General features: G+C 42.1%; 1 protein-coding gene across 9 annotated transcripts in view; it reads left to right on the top strand.

Annotated features, from left to right (window-relative positions):
- LPP (LIM domain containing preferred translocation partner in lipoma) overlaps positions 1-25,821 on the top strand; it is a 728,024-nt gene that overhangs the window by 176,618 nt on the left and 525,585 nt on the right. For 8 of the 9 annotated variants that reach the window (XM_066347507.1, XM_066347501.1, XM_066347502.1 and 5 more), the window contains one exon: positions 4,157-4,219. The exons of the other annotated variant lie outside the window; for it this stretch is intronic. The gene's annotated coding sequence lies outside the window, so the exon portion shown is untranslated. The remainder of the gene's footprint in view (positions 1-4,156; positions 4,220-25,821) is intronic. 9 annotated transcript variants of the gene reach the window in all.

The following is a 25,821-nucleotide window of genomic DNA, read 5'->3' as shown; positions in this document are numbered from 1 at the left end:
TGCTGCAATGAACATGGGGCTGCATGTGTCTTTACGTATCACAATGGAGAAAAGAAAGCCTCTTCAATAAATGGTGCTGGGAAAACTGGAAAGCCACATGCAAAAGAATGAAACTGGACTACAGTTTGTCCCCCTGTACTAAAATTAACTCAAAATGGATCAAAGATCTAAACATAAGACCTGAAACAATAAAGTACATAGAAGAATACATAGGTACTAAACTCATGGACCTGGGTTTTAAAGAGCATTTTATGAATTTGACTCCAAAGGCAAGAAAAGTGAAGGCAAAAATTAATGAATGGGACTACATCAGAATAAGAAGTTTTTGCTCAGCAAGAGAAACTGATAATAAAATAAACAGACAGCCAACTAAATGGGAAATGATATTTTCAAATAACAGCTCAGATAAGGGCCTAATATCCAAAATATACAAAGAACTCATAAAACTCGACAACAAACAAACAAACAATCCAATAAAAAAAATGGGAAGAGGACATGAACAGACACTTCTCCCAGGAAGAAAATATCAGGTTTTAAGAGGCACTTTTACATTGGTCTCAGCAAATCTAATGCCAAATGGTTGGAAATTTTGGTCATAATGTTGGAATCACCATCCTAGAGTAATCTTGCTTAAAAATGATCTGAGAGTGCAGTGGTGGATTCAGGAAATAATATGGTTTGTGAAAAAACTTGTTAAAACAGGTCTTTCTGTGCTTTTCATTTCTCCTGTCCTTCTATTTTTTCTGCTTTTTTCCCTTTATTCCCTATCAATTTTTTTATTCTTACTTTTTTTCCTGTTTTTATTTGTTTCCTCCTGTTTTCCCCAAAATGTGATGGAAATGATCAGTTATTTTATATTAGTTCCAGCTAGGTTTGGTGAGTCTTCCATAGATTCTAATAAATGGGTTGAAGTTTTGTAAGTTAGAGGTTGATTGTGCAGGCTTTTTGTTGTTGTTGAAATTGCTTCTGAAGATGGTAATGTTTTTTCTGGGGAGAAAATGGGTGGTGTGATGAAGGATGCAGTCATGCCAGATTCTGGTCCAGCAGTCATAAAATACACAGAGGCAGCTAAGGCTAATTGGCTTCATTACCAAGACACTACAGTGGGATCTGTCAGTTGTCCCAGATGTCTTTCTGTGTTTAATAGAGAACTCCATTGCATTAGGAAATACTCAGGAATTACACGTGACACTAAAATCACATGAAGAAGGCCAATGAACTTAGCTGGAAGGCTGCAACTTTTCTGCTGCTTAAAATGAGACTTACTGATGAAGGTCCCTTCACGAAAATATAATGGTGTCAACTTCTGTTGTTTTTGTGGCTTGTGTTTTAAGAGTTTGTGCAAGGCTGTTGCATCTTTGAAACTTCACTGTGGAGAGCTGAGAAAGTGTTAATGGTAACCCTGCATCAAACACTCCATCTGCACCAGCTTAATAATGTGTTACCTTCTGGTTAGACCACAGATGTGAAGCCTTCTTTCTCTCCTTTCACTTGCCAATGAAGCAGAACTCAGTTTTAAATGTGTTTTGGTGCCTTGACAATTGACTTGTATATGGTATATACTCATTTTCCCTTTTCTGCCATGTAGAGCACTCCCAAATTGGAGGGCTGTGTTATGAGTCGGAGGATCCTTATTGCTTTTGGTGTCAAGGCACAAGGTTAAATTTTTATCTGTTTCATATAAACCATATTTGTTTTCCTGATTGGTAAAATTAGGGTAAAAAGGTCTCATTGGCATTAAAATGAGAATGATTTGGGATGAAATGGTCATGCACTATTTTTCACAGTACAAAGTATAATGTTAAAGATGATTAGTGTTTTGATTTGGGTGGCACATGACAATAATTTCTTATAGTGAATCCTATCAAGCATGTTCTATTCTTTATCTGATCTGAGTCTTATATAAGAATGGAATGTGTTACAGAAACTTCCCAGAGGTCTTTTTAAAAATTTTTTTGACAGAGAGTCAGAGAGAGGGACAAATAGGGACAGACAGACAAGAAGGGAAAGATGAGAAGCATCAATCCTTTGTTGTGGCACCTTAGTTGTCCATTCATTGCTTTCTTATATGTGCCTTGACCAGGGGGCTACAGCAGAATGAGTGACCCCTTTCTCAAGCCAGCAACCTTGGACTCAAGCCAGCAACCTTGGGCTTTAAGCCAGCAACCTTTGAGCTCAAGCCAGTGACCATGGGGTCATGTTTATAATCCCATGCTCAAGCCAGCGACCCTGTGCTCAAGCTGGTGAGCCCGTGCTCAAGCTGACGACCACAGGGTTTAGAACCTGGGTCCTCCGCATCCCACTCTGACACTCTATCCACTGTGCCACCACCTGATCAGGCCCCAGAAGTCATATGTTTCTCAATAAATCTATTTATTGTATTAAAACAAATGCTTTTGTTGACATCCTGTTGGAAGCTCAATCCTCTGAACCTATGACACGATATAAGCACAAACTTTAAAAGGATTTGGTATGTAACTGTGGTCTCTCACTTAAAGCACTATCTCTTGCTTTTTGGGGTTGAGGAGTCACTTGATTTTTAATTTATTTTTTATTGTTTTGGTATTTTTCTGAAGTGAGAGGCAGGGAGGCAGAGAGACACCCACATGTACCTGACCAGGATCAACCCAGCATGCCCACTAGCGGCAATGCTCTGCCCACCTGGAGCTTTGCTTCATTGTGACCAGAGCCATTCTAGCACCTGAGGTGGAGGCCATGGAGCATCCTCAACGCCCGGGCCAACTTTGCTCCAATGGAACCTTGGCTGCAGGAGGGGAAGGGAGAGATAGAGAGAAAGGAAAGGGGGAAGGGTGGAGAAGGAGATTGGTGCTTCTCCTGTGTGCCCTGGCCAGGAATCGAACCCGGGACTTCCACACATTGTGCCGATGCTCTACCACTGAGCCAAACAGCCAGGGCCTTGATTTTTAATTTTGAGGCTTTGCCTTTTGGAACAAAAGTTCTTTGTGTTGTTGTTAGGGGAGGCCATGTGGGATTGACATAGATAAATACTATAGCATTTTAAAACTGGAGGCACAAAATACCCAGCCCAGAGATATTCTCTAGCATTGTGTGCTTATAACATCATTCTTTGATCATATAAACATAGTCTCATAGGAAGAAATATTATAGTAGTGTGTAAAACCACTGTCAGTATGAAATAATGGAGGGAAATCTTCTACTTTTCTTTTTTAAGTGAGAGGAGGGGAAATAGACAGGTGCCTGCATATGCCCTGACCGGGATCCATCTGGAAGCCCCCATCTGGGGCTGATGCTCTAATCAACTGAGCTATCCTGAGTGCCTGAGGATGATCCTTAGACCAACCGAGCCACTGGCTGCATGAGGGGAAAAAGGAGAGAAGTAGAAGAGGGAGGGGAAGAGAAGATGGCCGCTTCTCCTGTGTGTCCTGACCATGGATCAAACCGGGATGGCCACATGCTGGGGCTGATGCTCTATCCACTCAGACAACTGGCTGGGGCCGGAAAATCTTCTAAATAATGTTTATGTGAGCTTTAGTTATGAAGTAGATATTATAATCTTCATTTACATATAAGGAAATTGACATTCAGATAGTTTAAGTAACTTACCTAAAGTCACTGGTAAGAGGAAGACAAGTATGACTAGCTGTAAATTCTATGTGTGTGTCCTGCTTCCTCATGTCAGTCAAAGAGCTCATTTTATTATTCCCCCTTCCACCAAGCCTAGTGGAGCAAGTCAACGATTTGCTTGTTTTTGTGTTTTCCCAATCTAATTTCTTAGGAGAAACTGAGGTATAAAGAAAAGACCACTAGACCAGAGGGTCTGAACTTGTACCCTGCTGTGTAGTCTTGTCAAGATCCCTCCCTTTCTAAACTTCGGTTTCCGCATCTGTTAAATGCGGACAGTAATACCCATTTCACAGGGTGTTTGTGAAGTTCACCGTGAGGGAGATGTTAACTCTCTTCTCCTCTTCTTTACCCTCTGTGAGCTTCTGTGAAGTCAGTAGAACCCTTTCTTCCTGCCTCTCCATCATGTTGGTGAGGGGTGAAATGAGATAACAAACGTGAAAATGTTTTGCAAAACAAGAAACTGCTGTGTAGATATAAGAGTTTATGATGGTTTATAAATAAATATAGGTTCGTACCTAAGAGTAACTTCTACCCAATCTTTCATTTACAGATACTAGCGTTGAGGGTTGCTGAACCTTGAATCTACTGCCCCTTCCACGAGTGGTTATCTGAGGTAAGAGAGGACTCGTCTTCACAGCTATGGAATGCTAATAGGCCTCTTAGCTAGTAATATTTAAGGTTGAGTTCACTCCCAACAGAAGAAACATGAAGATCTTTCATAAGCATCAAAACTGAAAAATGGCCAAGACAATGAACTGCCCTCCCTTTATGTCTTCTTGATTAATTTTCCCTTTCAATTCATAACCCTTAAGGTTGAATACCAAGAGCTCAGCAATCTGGGCCAGGCAGCAGATTCAGATTTAACGAGCATTTAAATGTCTATAACATGCTATGTACTAGAATGTGCTTATCTATTGTCTTCTTGTGTGCCCAGATAATGTGTGGAAGGAGGGCTTTCTTGCTAGTTTCCTGGCCCTTTTGTGTGTGTGTTTTTCACTATATGATGCTGCCAGTGTTACCTACCTGTGAAGGACCCATCGCCATCTCTAAGCTTCCCAAAAACCATATCAAACAGACATAATCCAAAGCTACAACAATAACAGAAATTCCTAAGGATGAGAAAACGAGTTAGTCTTTTGAAAACCAGAACCCATAATACCTGCAGGTCGTTCTCCTGGGGGAGCAGTATGAGGGAGATGGGCCTTTCACAGAAGAATGCATTCTTCTCAAGTTTGTCAAAAAAAATGGAGGCCAGTAAAAAAATTAAAAGAAGCACAATAGTTGTAAAATTTACAAAATATGAATTTTCTCCTACTGCTAAGCAGTTGATGATATCTGCACTTCCAAGCTTGCTCTGGTGTGCTCTGTGTCGTCGTTGTCTTAGGCAAAAAGGGGTGAAGTAGTCAATATGGTATTTCTAACAACAGGATTTATACAATAGCCTCTTTGTGGAAGATCTGATATCAACATAAAAATAATGTAAACATTTGTTCTGCTGAACATTTCCATAATTCTTTTGGTATGCTTTTGGTATGCTCTTTTCATGATCTTGAACTTGTAAATATGACTTTAGTTACATAGACTTTGACAAGAATTGAAGTTCGTTGATACTGCCCCATATTTATAGGAGTTAGCAATTTAGAATTAAAGTGGAACTTACGGTCTTACATTAGTATGGTTTTCAAAGCTAATACTCACCATACAAATTGAATCACAAACACGTCATGTGCAAGTAAGGTGGGTGAACATCCTCTTTAATTAGATCAGACATAGCAGCCTCTTGTGCTGGTTAGATTTTATTCTCATGACTGCAGAAAGAGGGTTACAAGAAAAGGCAGTGGCTAAAAATACAGAAATGCCTCCTGACCATCATTTGGTCACTCTCTAGTCCAGAAAATGCCCCTGAAGAAAACTTCTTTCTCATATATTTTATGCAGTTTCATGCATAAATATGTCAGAAAAGTATATACTGTACAGATGTAATATCACAGGTTTTGAGAGCTCTTTTAGGCAGAGATCTATCTTGTTTATTTAGAAACTACAATTATAATATTAACTTTTCTCCAAATGATAATTGTTAAATATTAATAGAATAAACTTTGAAAAGTAATTAAGTATGCCCCCTTTGCCCCCCTTCTCTTCAACTGAAACTTACTTGAAGCTACAAAGAGGAGTTTAATCAAGCTTGGAAAAATTATGAAAAATTGTTTATGAGACAGAGGGATTATCTATCTATCTATTTATCTATTTATTTATCTTTATATTTTGGAGGTGGGTAGTGGTGGGGAGAGAAGAATAAAACTTCTCAAATAACCTTTGGAAAGTGGAGAAGTAAATGTTCTGGGGGCATGCTGCAGAATTTTAAAATAACCTGTGGCAATAATTCGTATCACTGGTAGTAATGAAGAAAGAATAACAGTTTAAATAAATAATTAGACTTGACTGTAGATGTGTCAGTAGGTACCCACTTAATGAGTGTAATCATTGTTTTTCTCTGCTCTTAACGTTGATCCACTGACTGTGGTGTGCTCCCTGTCCCACTTCCAAACCAAATCTATTTAAAGCTGCACTTCATGGAATCTGAAATGGTATACCCTGTTTACTGTTTAGAGCTAATACCCAATGTTCTTTAATAGGCAAGATCTGTACTTGAACAAGAACAGGCTTCTGGCCTCCTGTAGACCGTTGATTATTCCTGTTTTCCACAGGATGATTCATTAGCAAGGATGAATAATACCCAATTAATTCTCATGGACTTGTCTATATTGCCAGAGTGACTTGTTTATTACAGTTTAATGGAACAACTCTAGTCTGCTTTAATTAAATTAACCAGTTATTATTTTTTGAGGTGGAGTTAGAGGCAGTAGTTTCAAATTAAGTTATCATTATTATTTTTTAGTTGTTTTGGGGAGTGAAGCAGTATGTTTTCTGTTATGGTATATGAACCAGAGTCATAAGAATCTAATTCTAATCCCAGCTAGGCTGCGTCACCTTGGGCAAGTCACTTTCTCTCTCCAGGGTCCACTTCCACTTCATTTTCTCACAGCAGATGGAGTAGGACCAGTTGATTGTGGTATTACTTCTAGTCAGATGTCCCGTTATCTGTGATTCTGTTTCATAGCTGGTCTTTTCTATCTCCTGCTGCCACTTTTCCAAAGTCATAGGTAAATTTTATGACTCTACTAGAGAGCCCGTATGAAAATAGTTAGACTTCTATTTAGCTTTTGATTTGTTTACATGCTAGAAGAACAGTTAGGGATTTGAATGATACACTGTGATTGGGCAATTATGCATTGGCCATCCTCTTTCTTCAATGACATTCAGTTTCTGGATAGAAAGGGAAAAACATTCATCTTTCCCCATGTTTCTCTTCTCCATAATCTGGGTCTCATTCTTAGAAGATTTGGTAAACTCATCCACTGATAACATCAATTTGTTCCTTGCTCTGTTGTTTGACTTTTCCAGTTGAGTCATTGACTTGTAAGGAGAGGTCATAATGTCAGAGCCAGAGGAGACTTTAAGAATCAATCTAGCCAAATTCTTTCATTTCAGAGGCAGAGATTTTGGGGTCAGGGTGGGAATCTAATTTGTCTAAGGTATTAGTGGTAGATCCTATACTATCAATAGAATACTTTCTTCTGACCAAATAGCTGTATCTTTATTTTAGCAGAGAATTCTTTCTATAAACTGTCCTTTCTCCACCCAGTAAATAAAGGGCCATTGTCTTTCAGGCAAAACCAGTGTCAACACAGTGAAGTCAGATATCCTTAAAGCATAAATGGGCCCTAGGCATCTTCTTTAGTCTCTTGGGGCAGTGGAATAGAGGATTCTGGCTGGCTCCTGCTCTCTGTGTTTACTGGGATAATATGAATTCCTTTTGCAGTCCTTTCTGTGAGAAATTACTTGACCCTGACATCACCACTGTTTCTACCACCCATCTTCTGGTCTTCTGCCCTTTTGATCCAATGAATGATAGGAAGCTGAGGACTAACTCCTAGCTGGTTGTTTGCTATGCGTAGTTGGGAACATCAATAAAGAGAAGACAGATTAATAAGCAAGAGGACAGGAGAGTAATAGCCAACACAGTGAAATCTAGTTCAAGGCTTGCAATTCCCAGTTGCTGTGCTACACAAGATTAATAGCTGCATCTCTCACTCTCTCAGACTTTTCTCTGCCTTGTTCTTCTGGGACTGGGCTGGGTCTGAGAAGCAGCTGCAATGATCTTTGCCAAAGCCAAACTTGTGTTTTCATGACATTTGAAGGTCCAGAGAAGAGAGTAGTCATTATCCATTCATTAGAAGACAAATGAGAGGCCACTGGATGCAAACACTAATCTTCGTCCTCCTAATACTGAGCTACAGAGTGTGAAAGTCATTTTACTGGTCTGAGGTTTGACTTCTGCCTCTAATTAATTTGCTAGGGCTTTGGTGAAGGAGTGATCTTCCTTTGAACCTCAGTTTCTCCATGTATGAGGCAGGAGAAGTAGGAGGGAGGAATGCAGAGGGCGGGTTTCCCCAGCCCTGATTTTCACGAGTCTCTGACTTGCCCAAGGTTCCATAGCAGTTTGCCATCGAACCAGGTCTTGAATTCAGACCCCCTTTCTCTGGTCATTGTGATAACTTCTGCTGTCATACTAAATCATGTGTTTGCATCTCTAAGTATTCTTTTATTGAATAACCCTTTTCTTTCTCATTTGACAGGTCCCTTTCTGTCAAGGCCCTTGCCTAATGCCATCATTCTTTTTTTTTTTTTTTCTTTCATTTTTCCAAAGCTGGAAACGGGGAGGCAGTCAGACAGACTCCCGCATGCGCCCGACCGGGATCCACCGGGCATGCTCACCAGGGGCCGATGCTTTGCCCCTCTGGGGCGTCGCTCTGTTGTGTCCAGAGCCATTCTAGTGCCTGAGGCAGAGGCCACAGAGCCATCCCCAGCACCCGGGCCATCTTTGCTCCAATGGAGCCTCACTGCGGGAGGGGAAGAGAGAGACAGAGAGGAAGGAGAGGGGGAGGGGTGGAGAAGCAAATGGGTGCCTCTCCTGTGTGCCCTTGGCCGGGAATCGAACTTGGGACTCCTGCACGCCGGGCCGACGCTCTACCGCTGAGCCAACCGGCCAGGGCCAATGCCATCATTCTTAATTTGTGTGTGTGCATGTGTGTGCGTGTGTGAGTGTGTGTGCTTGGGAGTAGGGGAGAAGATTGTGGAATATTTGGAAACTCCTGTGTGAATCTATTAAACAGTTAGGAAATGCACACCTACATGGAATGTTGACTATAATTTCATTTTTGTAGACCTTTTGAAGACCATCTAGAGGTTCGTGATTAAGCAAAAGATAATATTCACATGGGATGTCAGAGGTGACATTTGCATGACATACATTTCTAGTTGCTGTGAGATTTTTCCCATAGTTTACCTCTTTTTCTATTCTAGGTATCAGCCTTATATATGAGCACGACTCGACACTTTTATTTATCTCAAACTGTTGAGTGATTTTTTAATATTTAAACTCCTACACTGCTTGCTTCATTCATTCACTCCAATTACTTATAACAGAGTGTCTGCTAAATGTTAGCCATTTTAATACATTATTTCATTTAATCTCAGAAAATAGAAAATTATTTTTCCCATTTTTCTTTTTTTTTTTTTTTGTATTTTTCTGAAGCTAGAAACGGGGAGAGACAGTCAGACAGACTCCCGCATGCGCCCGACCGGGATCCACCCAGCACGCCCACCAGGGGCGATGCTCTGCCCACCAGGGGGCGATGCTCTGCCCCTCCGGGGCATCGCTCTGCCGCGACCAGAGCCACTCTAGCGCCTGGGGCAGAGGCCAAGGAGCCATCCCCAGCGCCCGGGCCATCTTTGCTCCAATGGAGCCTTGGCTGCAGGAGGGGAAGAGAGAGACAGAGAGGAAGGAGGGGGTGGGGGTGGAGAAGCAAATGGGTGCTTCTCCTATGTGCCCTGGCCGGGAATCGAACCCGGGTGCCCCGCACGCCAGGTCGACGCTCTACCGCTGAGCCAACCGGCCAGGGCCTTTTTCCCATTTTTCATGTGTAACAACCGAGATCAGAGAGGTTGAGTATTTTCCCCGAAGTCATACAGTTAATAAATAGCACAGTCTAGATTTAAATCTAGATCTGTTCTAAAATATATGAGTGCCTGCAGAGGCAATACTAACTATGCATAGGAACAATGAGACGAGTCTATAAACCATAGAAATTGATTGTATAATAATTAATTAAATGTTTATCTGACACATAAGGTAGAATAAGAAATGTTGGACAATTGTATATAATACGTTATAAATAACTCATGTTTTTCCTTTTTAGAAAGCTTCTGTCAGGTTAGTGGTCTTAATTTCTTCATTTTTGGAAGTAAGGTAAGGAGGAGGCAAAGACTGTTTAGAGTCATGGTGCCCAGGTCATGCTGTGAGTTATCAACTGAATTGGAATTTTAATGCTTTGGGGAATCCATTTGTTGTTTTCTCTCTGTTATATTGAGTGTGGGATTTTTAACAGAGATAGACTTCTGACCATGCATAGATCAGCACAAATGCAGATGTGAGCAGCTAGAAATTGGATTGTGCCAAGATGTAATGACTCCCACATGTGTGAAGCTAATGCTTCAGTGCTTAATGGCCCACGGTGAGTGTGTGGGAGCCATGAGAGTATAAGCTGGTGTCGGAGATGGAAGAGGCCACAGAGATTGTCAGGGGCATCGCCTTTACCATACAGATGGGGACACAGAGACAGAACAAGAACTGGACTTCATACCAGAACTCTACAGTAATTTCTACTTTTTAGATTTTCTATCTTCCTTCAGCTTGTACTCACACTGACAGGCCATTATACCTGAAACTGGGAAAACACCTTGTTGGCTGTGTGACCTTGCATATGTTACTTGATTTCTTTGAGTCTCAGTTTTGTTGTCAGTAAAATTGCGATCGTATTGATTGACAGGACTGTTGTGAGGATGAGTGAAACGCCTTTGTGCTGCTTCATACTCAGAAGCATTACTGTCAGTGTAGTTCATCCCATGAGGCAGGCACTGTTGTTCTGTTTTTCCAGATTCTGTTTCCTAACTTTATCTTGATACTTTTTAGATCCTTCCTTCTCAGCATTTGGTCTGAGAACCAGGAACATCAGCATCACCTGGGAGCTTGTTAGAAATACAGCTCTCAGACCGCACTGCAGGCCTCCTGAATCTGAATCTGCATTTTAACCAGATTCCCTGGTAGCTCATGTACTCATTAGAGTTTGAGAAGAATTGTTTTAGGCCCCAGACCAGTTTCAGGGCCATTGCCAGGCCTGCTGACAAGGACCGGCACACTGCCAGTTTTCTGGGCAGGCCTTGCCCATGCTTGGAGATGGCGGGAGGAAGCCCTGTGAGGTGGCTCCCTGGGAATAATGGCAGGCTGGCTGAAGGCATCCAGCAGGCTTTATCTTTTCAACGCCCTGCATTTCCTCAGAAGTGCTATACACCAGGGGTCAGACTGGGATTGGATCCCAGGTCCTGCTGCTGCGAGTCCATGTTCTTTTCATTAAACCAAGATGTCTCAGTCAAGAGGAATGCTGGGCTGTGTGTATGATAACTCTTCATTCCCCATAGTGTGAATATTTCCACACTGGCTGTTTTATTCTATTACTCAATTCCTAGAGGGGAAGAATTAAAAAAAAAAATTAAAAAAAAAAACCCAACTTGAGTTGAGAGCCAGGATCCTGCAGCTTAATCAGTTATTTTCGTTTTTTTTTAATGAGGGTGACTATTGTGAAATAAGTAATTATTAATTACTGAAAACTAATGAAACATTTTAGTTTCCTTGCTAAAAAAGCATATGGAAGCTAAAAGAAAGCATATGGGTGCTTTTCGGGAAGCATATTGGTGAATGGACAAATTACAGCGGTGCCAATATTCCTTTGCTGGCTGGCTGGGGCCGTCCCTCGTGTGCTGGCATCCGAATCCTGTGTTTAAAGGGATTTTTAAAATTCCCATCTGATGTGTGCCTTGGGTTGCCTCTGGAGTTACCCAGTGCTGCTTCCTACCCTGTCTTGTAAGTCTTTCTGCCACACTTTCACTCCAACATTGCTGGTCAAGTGTCCTTCGGAATAAAACCTTTGCTGTCAGTGGCTGCCATGCTCGGCCTTGCCTGATGTCTCATCCTCTCGGAAGACGAGTGCCGCCCAGCTGGTGGCTGCATGCGAGACTGTCTATGGGACAGTTAGCTGCAGGGGGCAGACACGGCATCCTTTCAGTCTGCAGAACTGGACCTCCTTGCTCCACGGGGGACTCTGAATGGGAACCTGGGCCAGCTGTTGACGCTCTGCATTGCACATTTCTAATTTGCAGAATTGGAATGACGATGCCCGTGCTCCTCGGTTCCCAGGCACGGCTGTGTATTCCATAGGGTAGCACATGCCCTTTGCTCCTTGTTGCCTTTCCTTCATGTCTCTTTTCCTTGCTCTATATTTGGTCAGTTTGATAAATAGCTTGACGGATTTAGAGGTAGGTGATACTATTTTGGCTGCTCTGGGGACTGCACACACCTAGGCTTGATGTTCTGAGGTAGCATGATGTTTGAGAAGGTACTTGGCTGAGTATCAGAGCAGCCTGACTTAATAAGCATTCACTTAGCACCTACCAAGCAAGGTGCCTTGCTAAGAAATTGAAGAAGGGAACTGGCAGGTGTGAGAGGTGAGTTTGATTCAGGACCAGTCAAGACTCACTGTGATGTGTGAGCTCAGTAATTCCCTTTGTGAGAGAATTTGGGGGGCTCTTTCTACCTGGGGGTATATCATAGAACCAGGGACTGGAGTTGGCTTTGAAAGATGATTACACAGACTTTGATGGGATATTATCTGGACTTGAGCAGGAGTCCCTGGCAGGCAGGAATCAGCTTGAGGTAAGACCCAGAGGCAGGTGAATGCCAGTTATTGTCCAGAGAGCTGGGCATCGGTGACAGGCATGTGTAACCGAGAGTAATCACTTATATTAGACAATTTGATTCTCCAGCAGCCTCAAGAACTCCAACTGGAATTCTACAGAATCTCCTTTCCCACAGCCAGATAAGCCATTTAGCTGGACGCTGGCAGCTGGAAATGAGAGTTGTACAGGGCCCAGAACCCTGCGTCCTCTTACCTGTCCAGTGCTCTTTCTACTGCCCCACATAGCACTATGATGATGGGTGGCTGAGTTGACCATTGCTTCGATGGACTTTACTGTATGAAACATAGAATTTTAAAATGATCTAAGAGCCCTGGCCGGTTGGCTCAGCGGTAGAGCGTCGGCCTGGCGTGCGGGGGACCCGGGTTCGATTCCCGGCCAGGGCACATAGGAGAAGCGCCCATTTGCTTCTCCACCCCCACCCCCTCCTTCCTCTCTGTCTCTCTCTTCCCCTCCCGCAGCCAAGGCTCCATTGGAGCAAAGATGGCCCGGGCGCTGGGGATGGCTCGGGCGCTGGGGATGGCTCCTTGGCCTCTGCCCCAGGCACTAGAGTGGCTCTGGTCATGGCAGAGCGACGCCCCGGAGGGGCAGAGCATCCCCCCTGGTGGGCAGAGCATCACCCCTGGTGGGCGTGCCGGGTGGATCCCGGTCGGGCGCATGCGGGAGTCTGTCTGACTGTCTCTCCCCGTTTCCAGCTTCAGAAAAATACAAAAAATAAATAAATAAATAAATAAATAAATAAATAAATAAATAAATAAATAAATAAATAAAATGATCTAAGACATGAAACAAATAAGACCTCTGATCATCTTAGATACTTCCACTGGAGAAGGCTAGCTCTGATTAAATGTTACCTTTCTCCATTTTGCCTCTGTGGGCCTTGCCTTCCCACCTGTAGGGCTAGGACATATTCTTCCTCCAGGGAAGTATTCTCTCTTGACTCTGAAATGTAGTCTTAGCATTAAACTTTGTTTTATAATTGAACTTTATTTTGTATTGCCAACTTTCCATATTTGCTCTGCCCCTCTGTTCCCTACCCCCTGCACACACAAAGTATAAGGTTTCTTAGGACTACCGTCTGCTTCTCTGAATTCTGTTTAGCTCCTGGCATAGTGCCCTAGACATCATGCTTAATAAAGAACCACATAACTGTATTCTTCAATGATTTTCCCCTCTTCTTGCTTTTTGTTTTAAAGGGAGATATGAGACTTACAGGCTTATAGACTTTAAACACTGGAAAGGAACCTAAAAACTATCTATCTAGTTGACCCCCCTTCCAGGGAAGAAATGGCCTGCCCTACTTTTCCTGGCCAGTTAGCAATAGGTCTGAGACTGGTGCCCCCATTGACCAGTCAGTAGAGGGATGTTTGGGGCCTGGGAGCCTGCTCACCACTCAGCAGACCTTGGCTTAGCTCCTTGTTTCTATGAAGACCATTGGGAATCAGGTGACTGCTGCTCTATGAAACAGATGGAAACAAGCAGGCGATTATTGGGTATGTGCTATGTGACAGGTGCTTTCACATAGATTAGCTTGGTCCGTTGTCATAGCTAGAATTCTCAGTCCTATGTGAAGGAGCCAGGTTGTACAACATTTAGCAAAAGCCCTTTCCTATAAGCTCTGAAGAGCCCATGGTAGTAGATATGTGTTTACCTTCTACCACGTGGGCATAGGGCTCTGCAGAGTGGCACATGTGATGATTCTAAGATTGTGAAGACCAGAGAAAGCAAGCAGGGGTTGTGATCAAAACTGAGGTGGCAGGATGAGTGCTGACCCAAGTATAAGAGGACTCAGCTCTTCCCCTCGCCCCCCACACCTCCAGCGCTGAGTCTTTGGAGAGCTGGGACTTGAGTGCCTCACATTTGAGTGTTTGTGGTATTGGCTTGGACTTGCTCTTATTATATCTTACTCCCTCTTCCTCTTAGCCTCCAGCCCCTCTGTGTATATTTTTCTTCCTCCTTTCATCTTTCATCTCCCCCTCCCTTCTTCTCCTGAGTTAACCCTGGGTGGCCGAAGGGCCCGAAGGCTCTCTGATGGCAGGGCCCACTGTATTGGACAGTGAAAATGCTGGCAGGGAAGGCGAAACAGAAATCTGTTAAATAAACAGTAAAAATAGCTTCTGATCTATGGGACTCAGTATTAAGCAAGATGATATTAATGATGTTTGAGCGCTGCTCTGAAATGTGGCAGCTGCACAGGCGCGTTGGCTGCTGTTCCCCACCTCTGGCAGCTCGCGAGCGGGTTACCATGACACTCCTTGGGCTCTGTTTAGATCAGCTATTTTCTGAAGGAGTCCCTGACCTTCCCCACAATAGAAGCCGTTGATGTGGTCGTGTCAGGGCCTCTTTGGGAGCTCTGTGACTGGTTAGCCCCCGGTTGTCACTTGGAAACTGTTGGAAGCTGTTAAGTCAGGACACAGACATTGGATGTTTAGGAGCAAGGAGGGCTTTTAAATATCCTCTACTCTTGTGTGATGGGTGAAGTGACTGAAGTTCATTGAGTGGAAGTGACTTGCTCAAGGTCACAGAGTGAAGTAGGGACAAGGCTGGGACAGGAGCTCAGGTCTCCGGGTTCCCAATCCTCTAATGTTAGAACTCTGTCACACTGACCCCTGCCTGAGGGCTCTTGTCAGCCCCGAAGCCTGTGGATGGAGAAGAGCCAGGCCTGGCAACATCACTGTCCCTGGGAACGGGCAGAGGAGGTGGAGGGAGGGAGAGGAGCCCAGTGCAGAGGAGGGAATGAGGAAATGCAGGGAGTTGTGTATAGTGCGAGGATGGTAATGCTCACGGTAAATGCCAGGGGGGCACTCAGCAGTGCCCATCTGCAGGGACTCTTTCAGTGGTGGGATTCAGCCAGTTCCCACTGGTCGGCAGAACTGATACCTAACTCTTTTTTTTTTTTTTTTTTTTTTTTGGTATTTTTCTGAAGCTAGAAACGGGGAGAGACAGTCAGACAGACTCCCGCATATGCCCGACCGGGATCCACCCGGCACGTCCACCAGGGGCGATGCTCTGCCCACCAGGGGGTGATGCTCTGCCCCTCTGGGGTGTCTCTCTGTTGCGACCAGAGCCACTCTAGCGCCTGGGGCAGAGGCCAAGGAGCCATCCCCAGCGCCCGGGCCATCTTTGCTCCAATGGAGCCTCAGCTGCGGGAGGGGAAGAGAGAGACAGAGAGGAAGGAAGGGGTGGGGGTGGAGAAGCAGATGGGCGCTTCTCCTGTGTGCCCTGGCCAGGATACCTAACTTTTTGTTGAGTTCTGTGCTTGCAAGTGAGAGTGCCAATCAAGAAGCAATATGGAAATATCTTAAGTTGAATTGTTTTTTTGTCAGGTATTATTTAATATTTTTCATTAATATTTTAAAACTCTATCTTATAACATAATAGAATTTTGTATACTTCTTGTATTGTTTTTATTTAAGTATTAAATGTGTGAAATAATAAACTACTTTTTGGTATGTCATCTTTTTTATACTTAAAACAGTCATTAGGGCAGAGAACCAGTCGTTAAATAATTTATTTTTAATTTTTTTGATTTTTAAATTTTATTTAGAAAGTTAACTTTAACACAGTGACATTGATTAATAAGAGTACATTGGTTTCAGAATATTTCTATAGCATTTGAACTGTTCATTATGTTGTATACCCATCACCCAAAATCAAATCATTTTCTGTTCCCTTATATTTGTCCCTCTTTACACCCTTTGCCCCACCCACTCCCGATTCCCCTTGTCCCCTCCCCCCTCCCCGATGTTCCCTGGTAACCACTTAACTTTTTTCTATGTCCATAGGTCTCAGTTTTATATCCCACCTATGTGTGAAATCATACAGTTCTTAGCTTTTTCTGATTTACTTATTGCACTCAGTATCATGTTCTCAAGGTCCATCCACGGTTGTGAAATTATTTGAATCATACCCCTGGACTCTTTCTTATTAGATTCTATAGATTGGTCACTGAGAAGTATTGATAGATGCTTAGAGGGGCAGGGGAATAACAATGTCAGGTTCTCTATTGCTTTCTTTTTTGACCTTATGTAAGACCTCACATTAAACTACCATAGCACTACTATCGTCAGCACTACTTGTTTTATTTTGTAGACTTAAGTCTTATTCAGGTAGTCCGTATGTGAAATGCTGTCTCCTCCATGAGATTCCAGGACCCTAGGGCAGAAGCTGTGACATTGGTGGGCCCTCCTCCCTTCCGGCCTTCCTCCCTCTTCCACTCCCCCCCGTGCAACATCCCCCACTCCCTTTAATCTTGGCACCTGGCATCATCTTAGTTTATATATGACAAGCATCGAATACATTTTTATTGAGTTGAACTAAGTTAAATTCAGGTGGCCCGTTAAAATTTTCATTAATTAACAGTAACAGTTGGCAGGTTATGATTTTGGGGAACAGTGTTCTCACCAATTTGGATTATATAAAATTTCTTGTACATTTTCAGTTAATTTTTCATAAAACTCAGTATGCTGTCTAGTATTATCCTCATTTTACAAAGAGAAACTTAAGTCACATGAGCTGCTTAAATTCACTTTAATATATGGTAGAGGTTCAACTGCATCTGGTTCTCCTGCCTTTAAATATTGTCATGTCACTTTTGCTCTTTCTCAGTACTTACGGAGGGGGTGTCATTCCATAGACATTAGTTCAGCTTCTATTGAGGAGTCTCTGACCTTTTAAGGTTATAACCTACCCCATTCAGAATTTGGAAAAATAATTACAAGGACTCAGATTCAAACAGTGACTTATTCTAATTCTTTGGACAACACTAGCTGCTTTTCTTTTTCAGTAATTTGTTTATTTGCTATATCTTTTAGTTTGAAATGGCCTCCAGGATAGTATATAAGACTTTTACCTTTAAATAAATCTAGATACATTCAGAATATGGGAGTAAAGATCTTTTGCCCTAAATGAATGGGCTAATCTAGCCAAGAACAAAATTAGACTACCTTTTTGGTTGCAAAAGAAGGATGCAAGAATTTTTGAATGCTGAAGCTAAAGCCTAGATTGTGATTGATTTGATGTTTTGTAGGTTTTTCCTCAATATTTGTCATATTTATTAAATAATATCTATTATGCTTTTCTAACTTTTATGTAATTTGGATGAATTTGATTGATAACATTTCTGCATCCTTTCTGAAAAACCATAAATGTAGTTTCTTTTTTTTAATTATGTGTTAAGCTGGAACATCATTACCTAATTTAAATTTTAGTACAGAGGCAGAGCTTATTTGTAGGGAGTATTAGATCTTGATATATATAGACCCTTTGTTTCCTTTCTGTATGTAATCCTCCAGGTGCTTAAGGAGGAGGAGGAGTTGAATAGTAATGGTGTAATACCCAGAGAGAAAACGCCTAAGACAAATATGCTTGAGGATCTGTTTCTTGTGAGTGTGTGTGTTTTATATAAATTCTCTATACTTTGAAAGTGCATAATAATTTTAGGATCACCAAACTAAAAATTGAAATAGAAACTAGGATGTTTAGTGTGATGGCTATTTTATCTTTAGTTTTAGAATTGTAGGTAAAGCAAAAAGTTAGAAAATTGTATTGTTTGTTTATTAGATGGGAATCAAACACTGTTTTTTTTTGTGACAGAGACAGAGAAAGACAGAGAGAGGGACAGACAGACAGGAAGGGAGAGAGATGAGAGGCATCGATTCTTTGTTGCTGCACCTTAGTTTCTCATTGATTGCTTTCTCATATGTGCCTTGACTGGGGGCTACAGCAGAGTGAGTGACCCCCTGTTCAAGCCAGTGACCTTGGGCTCAAGCTGGTGAGCCTTGCTTAGACCAGATGAGCCTACACTCAAGCTGGTGACCTCGAGATTTTGAACCTGAGTCCTCCGGGTCCCAGTCCGACACTCTTTCCACTGCGCCACTGCCTGGTCAGGCTCAAACTTTCTCTTTATATATTTTTGAGGAGAAAGTTTGTCTTGGAACCTGAGTGTTCTTGCAAGCTTTTAACTTTCTTCAGCCCCCTTTGATGCTTATGCTTGGTTTAATTCACCTGAATCAGTTTACTCAGAACAATAATTTAGAGACCTTGTTACTTACTATAAGTAATGCACATATACATTAAATAAAGGGAAGGAAAAAAAGGCAGCACTTGGCAACTTTATTGCATGCCTGAAGTAATCTACCTTAGTTTAGAAATGCCTATGTGTGTCTCTGTTTCTCCAAGTATATTGGGAATACCCTGAAGACAAATGTTTTACATATTTGTGACAATGAATTTCATGAACTCAGGTGCAGTAAATAAAACAACATTTATAACCTCTTTTGCTTGGAGTTCCAAGCTTATTCAGAATCTCCTTAGAAGTCATCCTATTACTTTTGAAATCCTTCTGTTTCCTAGACTTTCTGTAGAATGAGGAAACATTGTCCTTTTTTGCCTACTTACAGGGTTAGGAGTTCAACAGCCTGTTTACATACTGGCCCAAACTGTCACTGGAATAAAAAGTTTCATATATTCTAAAATATTACAGAGATAGGAATAATATACACATATAATATATAGAGTGCATGCATATATACCTATATAAGATCTGTTCCTTGTCACAATATTTTACCCGACGTGCTATTTACAGTAATGAATCAAAATGTCAGTTTTAAAAATACAAAGTGTCAAAGTGTTCCCACGTTGTGGGAAAGTTTGATGTGACAGTTTGTTAATCATATGCCTATTATATCAAATGTGTCTCACAATGTTTTTTGCTCAATGCTCTTTCTTGTAGGTTTCTCACATTTCTTTTTAGTGGATTCCTTGTTCAAGTTACTAACCCAAGGAACACATTTAGGATACGTGTCTCCCACACCTTATATAAATGCTGCTGTGTTTTTTTCTGTACTTAGAATCAAATGGGTTTCACATCATTTTAGAGTGGTTTGATTTTGTGCCTGACACATTTATGTATAGTAGCTAAAAATTTTTTCTCCTGTGTAGCTTTGTTATTTTTACTATAGAACCCAACGCATGACTTTAACATATAGAATGGATATTTGTGTTTCTTCAAGTTGGGTTTCCCAAGGTATAATTTAGATGTCTTTATTTGCAATTGCTCACTCCTTAATCTTGGTGCATTTAAAAATTTTGCTTGGCACATTGATTCTACCAACTTCTTTATCCTACTAAAAGGGCAGAATCGTAATATAATGTTGAAGTGAGATTAGATCAGTGATTTTTAAATTTAGGCTTCGAGAAGTCCCAGAATATTTGGGGGGGGGTGTATGGTCTCAGATGACGGGGTCCAAAGCGAGCTGTGAGAAACCTGGGCTCATCTACCTGAGCGGCTCCAATCCCAGATTTTTCTTTTTTGATTTAATTTTATATAATACAGTGTGTCCGTAAAGTCATGGTGCACTTTTGACCTGTCACAGGAAAGCAACAAAACACGATAGAAATGTGAAATCTGCACCAAATAAAAGGAAAACCCTCCCAGTTTCTGTAGGATGATGTGGCAGCATGTACACATGCACAGATGATGATGTAACACTGTGTATACAGCGGAGCAGCCCATGGCCATGCCAGTCGAGATGTGGACGGTACAGAGGAAAGGTCAGTGTGTTCTGTGGCTCGCTAAATTCGAAACCAGGACCAAAGTGCAACGTGAATATCGGCACATTTATAATGAAACGCCACCACATAGGAATAACATTACTCGGTGGGATAAGCAGTTGAAGGAAACTGGCAGTTTGGTGGAGAAACCCCGTTCTGGTAGGCCATCAGTCAGTGACAAGTCTGTAGAGGCTATACGGGATAGCTACCTAAGGAGCCCTAAAAATCTGTGCATGAGCCCACATCGAACTGCACTGAATAGGTATGAAACTGGGAGAGTTTTTCTTTTATTTGATGCAGATTTCACATTTCTATCATCTTTTGTTGCTTTCCTGTGACCGGTCAAAAAGTGCACCATGACTTTATGGACACACTGTATTTCATTTCAACAAATGATCCCACTGCTTAAACAACCAACTTGCATACCTATTGGCAATAACTATGCTAGATGATCTAGAGCCAGCGCTCTCTCACTCTGTGGCTCATTTCCCAAGAATTTCTAGTGGGCAACCATGGCAACAGCTCTTGGCCAATCTGGTCTTCAGTTTTGCATGTGCATTCATGAGGCCTCCAAGGAAGTTCTGTCAGTGGCAAAGGATCCTCCAGACTGAGATATGAGGGAAGGGCCCCTAACTGAGATGACATCTATGTCTGATTTTAAACCTGGCATCTTTTTAGTCTTAATAAACTTTTCCAATTGAACAGATTTCAGGTCAGCAAAGACCATTATTTAGAACAAGAACAGGTGTAGGATGGTATAGAAGCTTTAGTAGGTATTTCATCTGCTTCTGGTTAAGGATATGAATGCTACTCCTTCAGCTAGAGAGTTTCAGCCAGTTTGGGGAGGAGGGTGGACACCCATCATTTAAAATTTTTATTGATCTATTATTTTCCTCCATCTCAGACACATGCAACCATTACAATCTTCCTCCAATGCAGACCATGGCTTTGTGTATAGCCCCCAGGATGGTGGGGCAGGAAAACAAAAACTTTGAGAATTACAAATCCAGGTAGAGACTGTATGAATGACAAATGAACAAGGGATATGAAAAGCCTTTAAGTATGAACATAATAAAATCAAACTGGAGACAATGTTTCTCATACGTAAAAAGTGTGTCCTAATGATGGGAGAGAAGATGAATAGGTATTTTACTAGATGCAGAAGCACAGTTTTCAGAGTTTCTCAGGAATTAAATAATGCGATTAGTTTGATTTAACTCCTTTAGTAGCTGAAATTCTGAAGGGAGAGACCAGTCAAGTCAACACTTTGGTGCATGACACTTTCTTGTAGTGAATTGCCCTTCTGGTAACAAATCTCATAAAAACAATGTAGAAGTAGTTGCTGAATGCCAAGATAGGATATTCTTTTGTTGAGTCACATATCAGCCACTGGGGATGTACCTGTGTTTATTGAGGTGGGGGAGGGGTGGTCCAAAATACATGTATAGGGTAATTATTATTATTATTATTATTATTATTATTATTATTATTTTGTGTGTGTGTGTGTATGACAGACACAGAGAGAGGGACAGACAGGCAGGAGGGAAGAGAGATGAGAAGCATCAACTCTTTGTCGTGGCTCCTTAGTCTTCTTAGTTGTTCATTGATTGCGTTCTCATATGTGCCTTGACCAGGGGGCTACAGTAGACTGAGTGACCCCTTCTTTACTCAAGCCAGTGACCTTGGACTCAAGCCAGCGACTTAGGGCTCTATGCCAGTGACTGTGGAATCATGTCCATGATTCAACGCTCAAGCTTGTGAGCCCGCGCTCAAGCCAGCGACCTTGGGGTTTCGAACCTGGGTCCTCTGTGTCCCATTCAGATGCTCCATCCACTGCACCACCACCTGGTGAGGCTATGTATAAGGTAATTAGAAAAAGCCTAGGAGTGATTTCTGGCTCTTTAATTGAAGAAATTGGTGAGATGAGGCAAAATGTTTTTATGTTTTGTTTTGTTTTGTTTTGTTTTTTACAAGAGACAGATTCAGAGAGAGGGATAGACAGGGACAGACAGACAGGAACAGAGAGATGAGAAGCATCAATCATCAGTTTTTCATTGCGCATTGCAACACCTTAGTTGTTCATTGATTGCTTTCTCATATGTGCCTTGACCGTGGGCCTTTAGCAGACTGAGTAACCCCTTGCTAGAGCCAGCGACCTTGGGTCCAAGCTGGTGAGCTTTTGCTCAAACCAGATGAGCCCATGCTCAAGCTAGTGACCTTGGGGTCTCTAACCTGGGTCCTCAGCATCCCAGTCCAACACTCTATCCACTGCGCCACTGCCCGGTCAAGCGAGGCAAAATGTTTTAAACAAATGTTGAACTCTAGAAGCATACTTTAAAATCAAACAGGAAACGCCTGACCAGGCAGTGGTGCAGTGGATAGAGCGTCTGACTGGGATGCAGAAGGACCCAGGTTTGAGACCCCGACGTTGCCAGCTTGGAGTGCGGGCTCATCTGGTTTGAGCAAAAGCTCACCAGCTTGGACCCAAGGTCACTGGTTCGAGCAAGGGGTTACTCGGTCTGCTGAAGGCCCACGGTCAAGGCACATATGAGAAAGCAATAGAACAACTAAGGTGTCGCAATGAAAAACTAATGATTGATGCCTCTCATCTCTCTCCATTCCTGTCTGTCTATCCCTATCTATCCCTCTCTCTGACTCACTCTCTGTCTCTGTAAAAAAAAAAAAAAAAAAAAATCAAACAGGAAGCATTCTGTGTATAGTTTTGGTCAAAGTAGAATGGGATGGATCATGGATTGTTGGTGACAAACAAAAACAAAGAATACTTGGCTATCTTGTTTGTTTAGTTGTTTTACTTTTGCACCAACTTTCTTCTGCCTTTTTCCTCTTTGCTAGCTTGTGAGGCCCTTGAGTTCAGAGCTATATTCATCTTCTTTGTTTCCCAGTTGCCCAGAGTCATACCTGGTTTATTTATGAGCTCCATACATATTTAGTGAATAGATAAGCAGTATGGAAATGTAGCATTATTGCGAGAAGAAACGTAACATGAATCTGGAAAATTCAGATCTAGCCACTTCTAACTTCCTGGGACTTTTACTAAATGCTTATTGAGTTGGGCATTATTCTGAGCATTTTGCATCATTGACTCACTCAATCCTTACAACTCTTCTCTGAGGATGGTACTGTCATTATCACTATTTCACAGACGGGGAATTGAAAACTAGAGACATTATACAACTTGCTTGAGATTACCTGGTTCATAAAGATAAAGCTAGGACTTGGGCTCAGGCAGTCTGACTCCAACAGCTGCTCTCTTAACCACTAAGCTGCATTGTCTCTAGACAATGAATATAATTATACCTGCCCGCTATACCTCTCAGCATGCTGTAAGGCTGAAACAAGATGATAGGTGTACGAGTATTAGGGAAGTGGTGAACCAGCTGTTGAAGGTGCGACAGCATCCAACTAATTATAAAGCAGAAAGTACAAACTTGATGCTGAGAAAGGTCAGAAAAGAAAAAAGAATGGGAATTTTCAATTGTGATGGAGGGTAGGGGATCAATGAAAGCTTTGTGGGGGAAGTGATGTTTGAATTGGCCTGGAATGAGTGGGATTATGATAAAAGAAGATGCTTTCAATGCAAATGGAATGATAATGGACTAGAGGTACCAATGTGCAGGGTGGTGAAAAAGAAGATGTTAGTTCAATGGATACTGATTAGTTTAGCTGACCTTTTCCTAAATAGTGAGCATTGAGGAATGGGGAGGTAGAGGGGATTGTAGAGGAACAGCAGACAACCATGCGCAGGGTAGTGATGGGAAGATGGAAAAGCATACCCAAAATACTTTACCATATTTACAATCTTTCTGGGAGTTGACTCTAGGCAAATAGATGATCCCTGCCTTGTCTGTATCATGCTTTAACTCATCATTTTCTCATGCATGGTCCTTAAATCCTAATCCAAGGAGACACCACTCTGAGAAGAGCGGTCACATAAGCCTGGAAAGTGCTGCGTCCTCTTGTGCCCTCCTAGGTATTGACAATGTATGTTAACAGGCTCAGTCTATGAGGATGCCCCATGGGACAGCCATCACCTTGCTTTCCTTTGACTCTGGGACTTGGTTTTCCTTTGAGCAACTCTTAGGTATTGACAATGTATATTAACAGGCTCAGTCTATGAGGATGCCCCATAGGACAGCCATCACCTTGCTTTCCTTTGACTCTGGGACTTGGTTTTCCTTTGAGCAACTCTACTTAACATGTCATAGAAGATATCTTTTTGGCCAACTGGTTGGACTGCTTTGTGTCCACTTTCTAACAGATCATCTGAGCATAGTCTTGGATCCATTCTCAGGGCAACCAAAAGCCCCATTCTGAAAGAAGAAGTTAGAGCACTTTTGCCTGTGAAAATTGTTATGTGTCATTTAGAAAGAAAGCTGTGCTCAAAAGACACTTTAGAACCTGCAGCCCTTCTGAAAAAGTAAGAGAGAGAAGCAGGAAGTGAAGGAGGCTTAGATCTTGAAATGGAATGTGGCTAAGTGTGATAGTTACCAACCACAGGAACTCCTCCAGCAGGCTGGCCTGTGCACATTTTATGAGAAAACATTGGTAAAGTCACCAGCTTACCTGCTAGCCCCAGAGAGGGCATCATGCCCATTTCCTTCTTCCACCCTGCATTCGCCTGAATGGAAAAGCAAGGCGTGGGCTGTGCTGAGTGTCTGCTCTGTGCTGGATACTATATAGGAGTCATCACTTAATCCCCTCGACAGTTTGACTGGGTCAGGGTTCTTAATCTTTTTTTTTTTTCTGTGATAGAGACAGAGAGAGGGACAGATGAGGACAGACAGACAGGAAGGGAAAGAGATAAGAAGCATCAATTCTTTGTTGCAGTACCTTAGTTGTTCAGATCTTTTCTTTTAGAGATGAGGATGCTGACCCCCAAGGTGTGTCACTGGTCAGAGTAGATGATGTTTGACCTCTGGGGCCTGAGCCATGTTCCTTTCCCCACTGATCTGTCTGATAAACTCACGTTCCTACAGGTTGTAAAAGAGATTCTCTCCTGAACCCTGTGTGACCTCTAGTCCTGAGCTGCATGATGATCTTGTTCTTTATGTCTATACATTTCCTCTTCTTAAGATTCAGAACTTGAGGCTTAGTGACTCTGGTGTCCATGTGCTTATGTTGCACTGCTCTGTCTGCACTCAGAATTCTCTATAGTATGACTTTATGGTAACCTTGTAGAGCCAGACCTTTAACTTAGTGGTTTTCAACATTTTTACACCTGGGGACTGGTGAAAATAGAATTATTTTGGGGGCTGCTAAGGCAGAAATCACCCTGAGTGTAAGCAAATTGACGAACTTCATTGGGTCTGTAATCTTCATACATCAGGGTGGTTAACCCTTTCGTCAACTGGAATGATAGTGACATTCTGATGGACCTGTCCACAGACTGGTGGTTGAAAACACTACTTTAATTAACAGAGTACCTCCTTTCTAGTCCATTGTTCTAGACCTTCTTTGCTGACATATTTTGACTTTTCTGGATTCTGAGCCTCACTATTTTTAAAGTCATTTACCACCTCTTGGAATATACTGGTTACCTTTTTTTTTTTTTTAATTTTTTTTTTTACCAGATCCTCCCTTAACTTCCAAACAATGCATTTTGAACTGGACATGCATTGGAATCAGCTGAGGAATCTCACCCTTGGAAACTATAGTCTACTAGGTCAGAGAACATAGTGTGAGAGAATTTGTACTCCTAATAAACTC

Source organism: Saccopteryx leptura, chromosome 8, assembly GCF_036850995.1.
Source record: "Saccopteryx leptura isolate mSacLep1 chromosome 8, mSacLep1_pri_phased_curated, whole genome shotgun sequence".
Taxonomy (NCBI): Eukaryota; Metazoa; Chordata; class Mammalia; order Chiroptera; family Emballonuridae; genus Saccopteryx; species Saccopteryx leptura.
The sequence above is the reverse complement of the archived record's forward strand: the minus strand, read 5'-3'. Positions and strand labels throughout refer to the sequence as shown.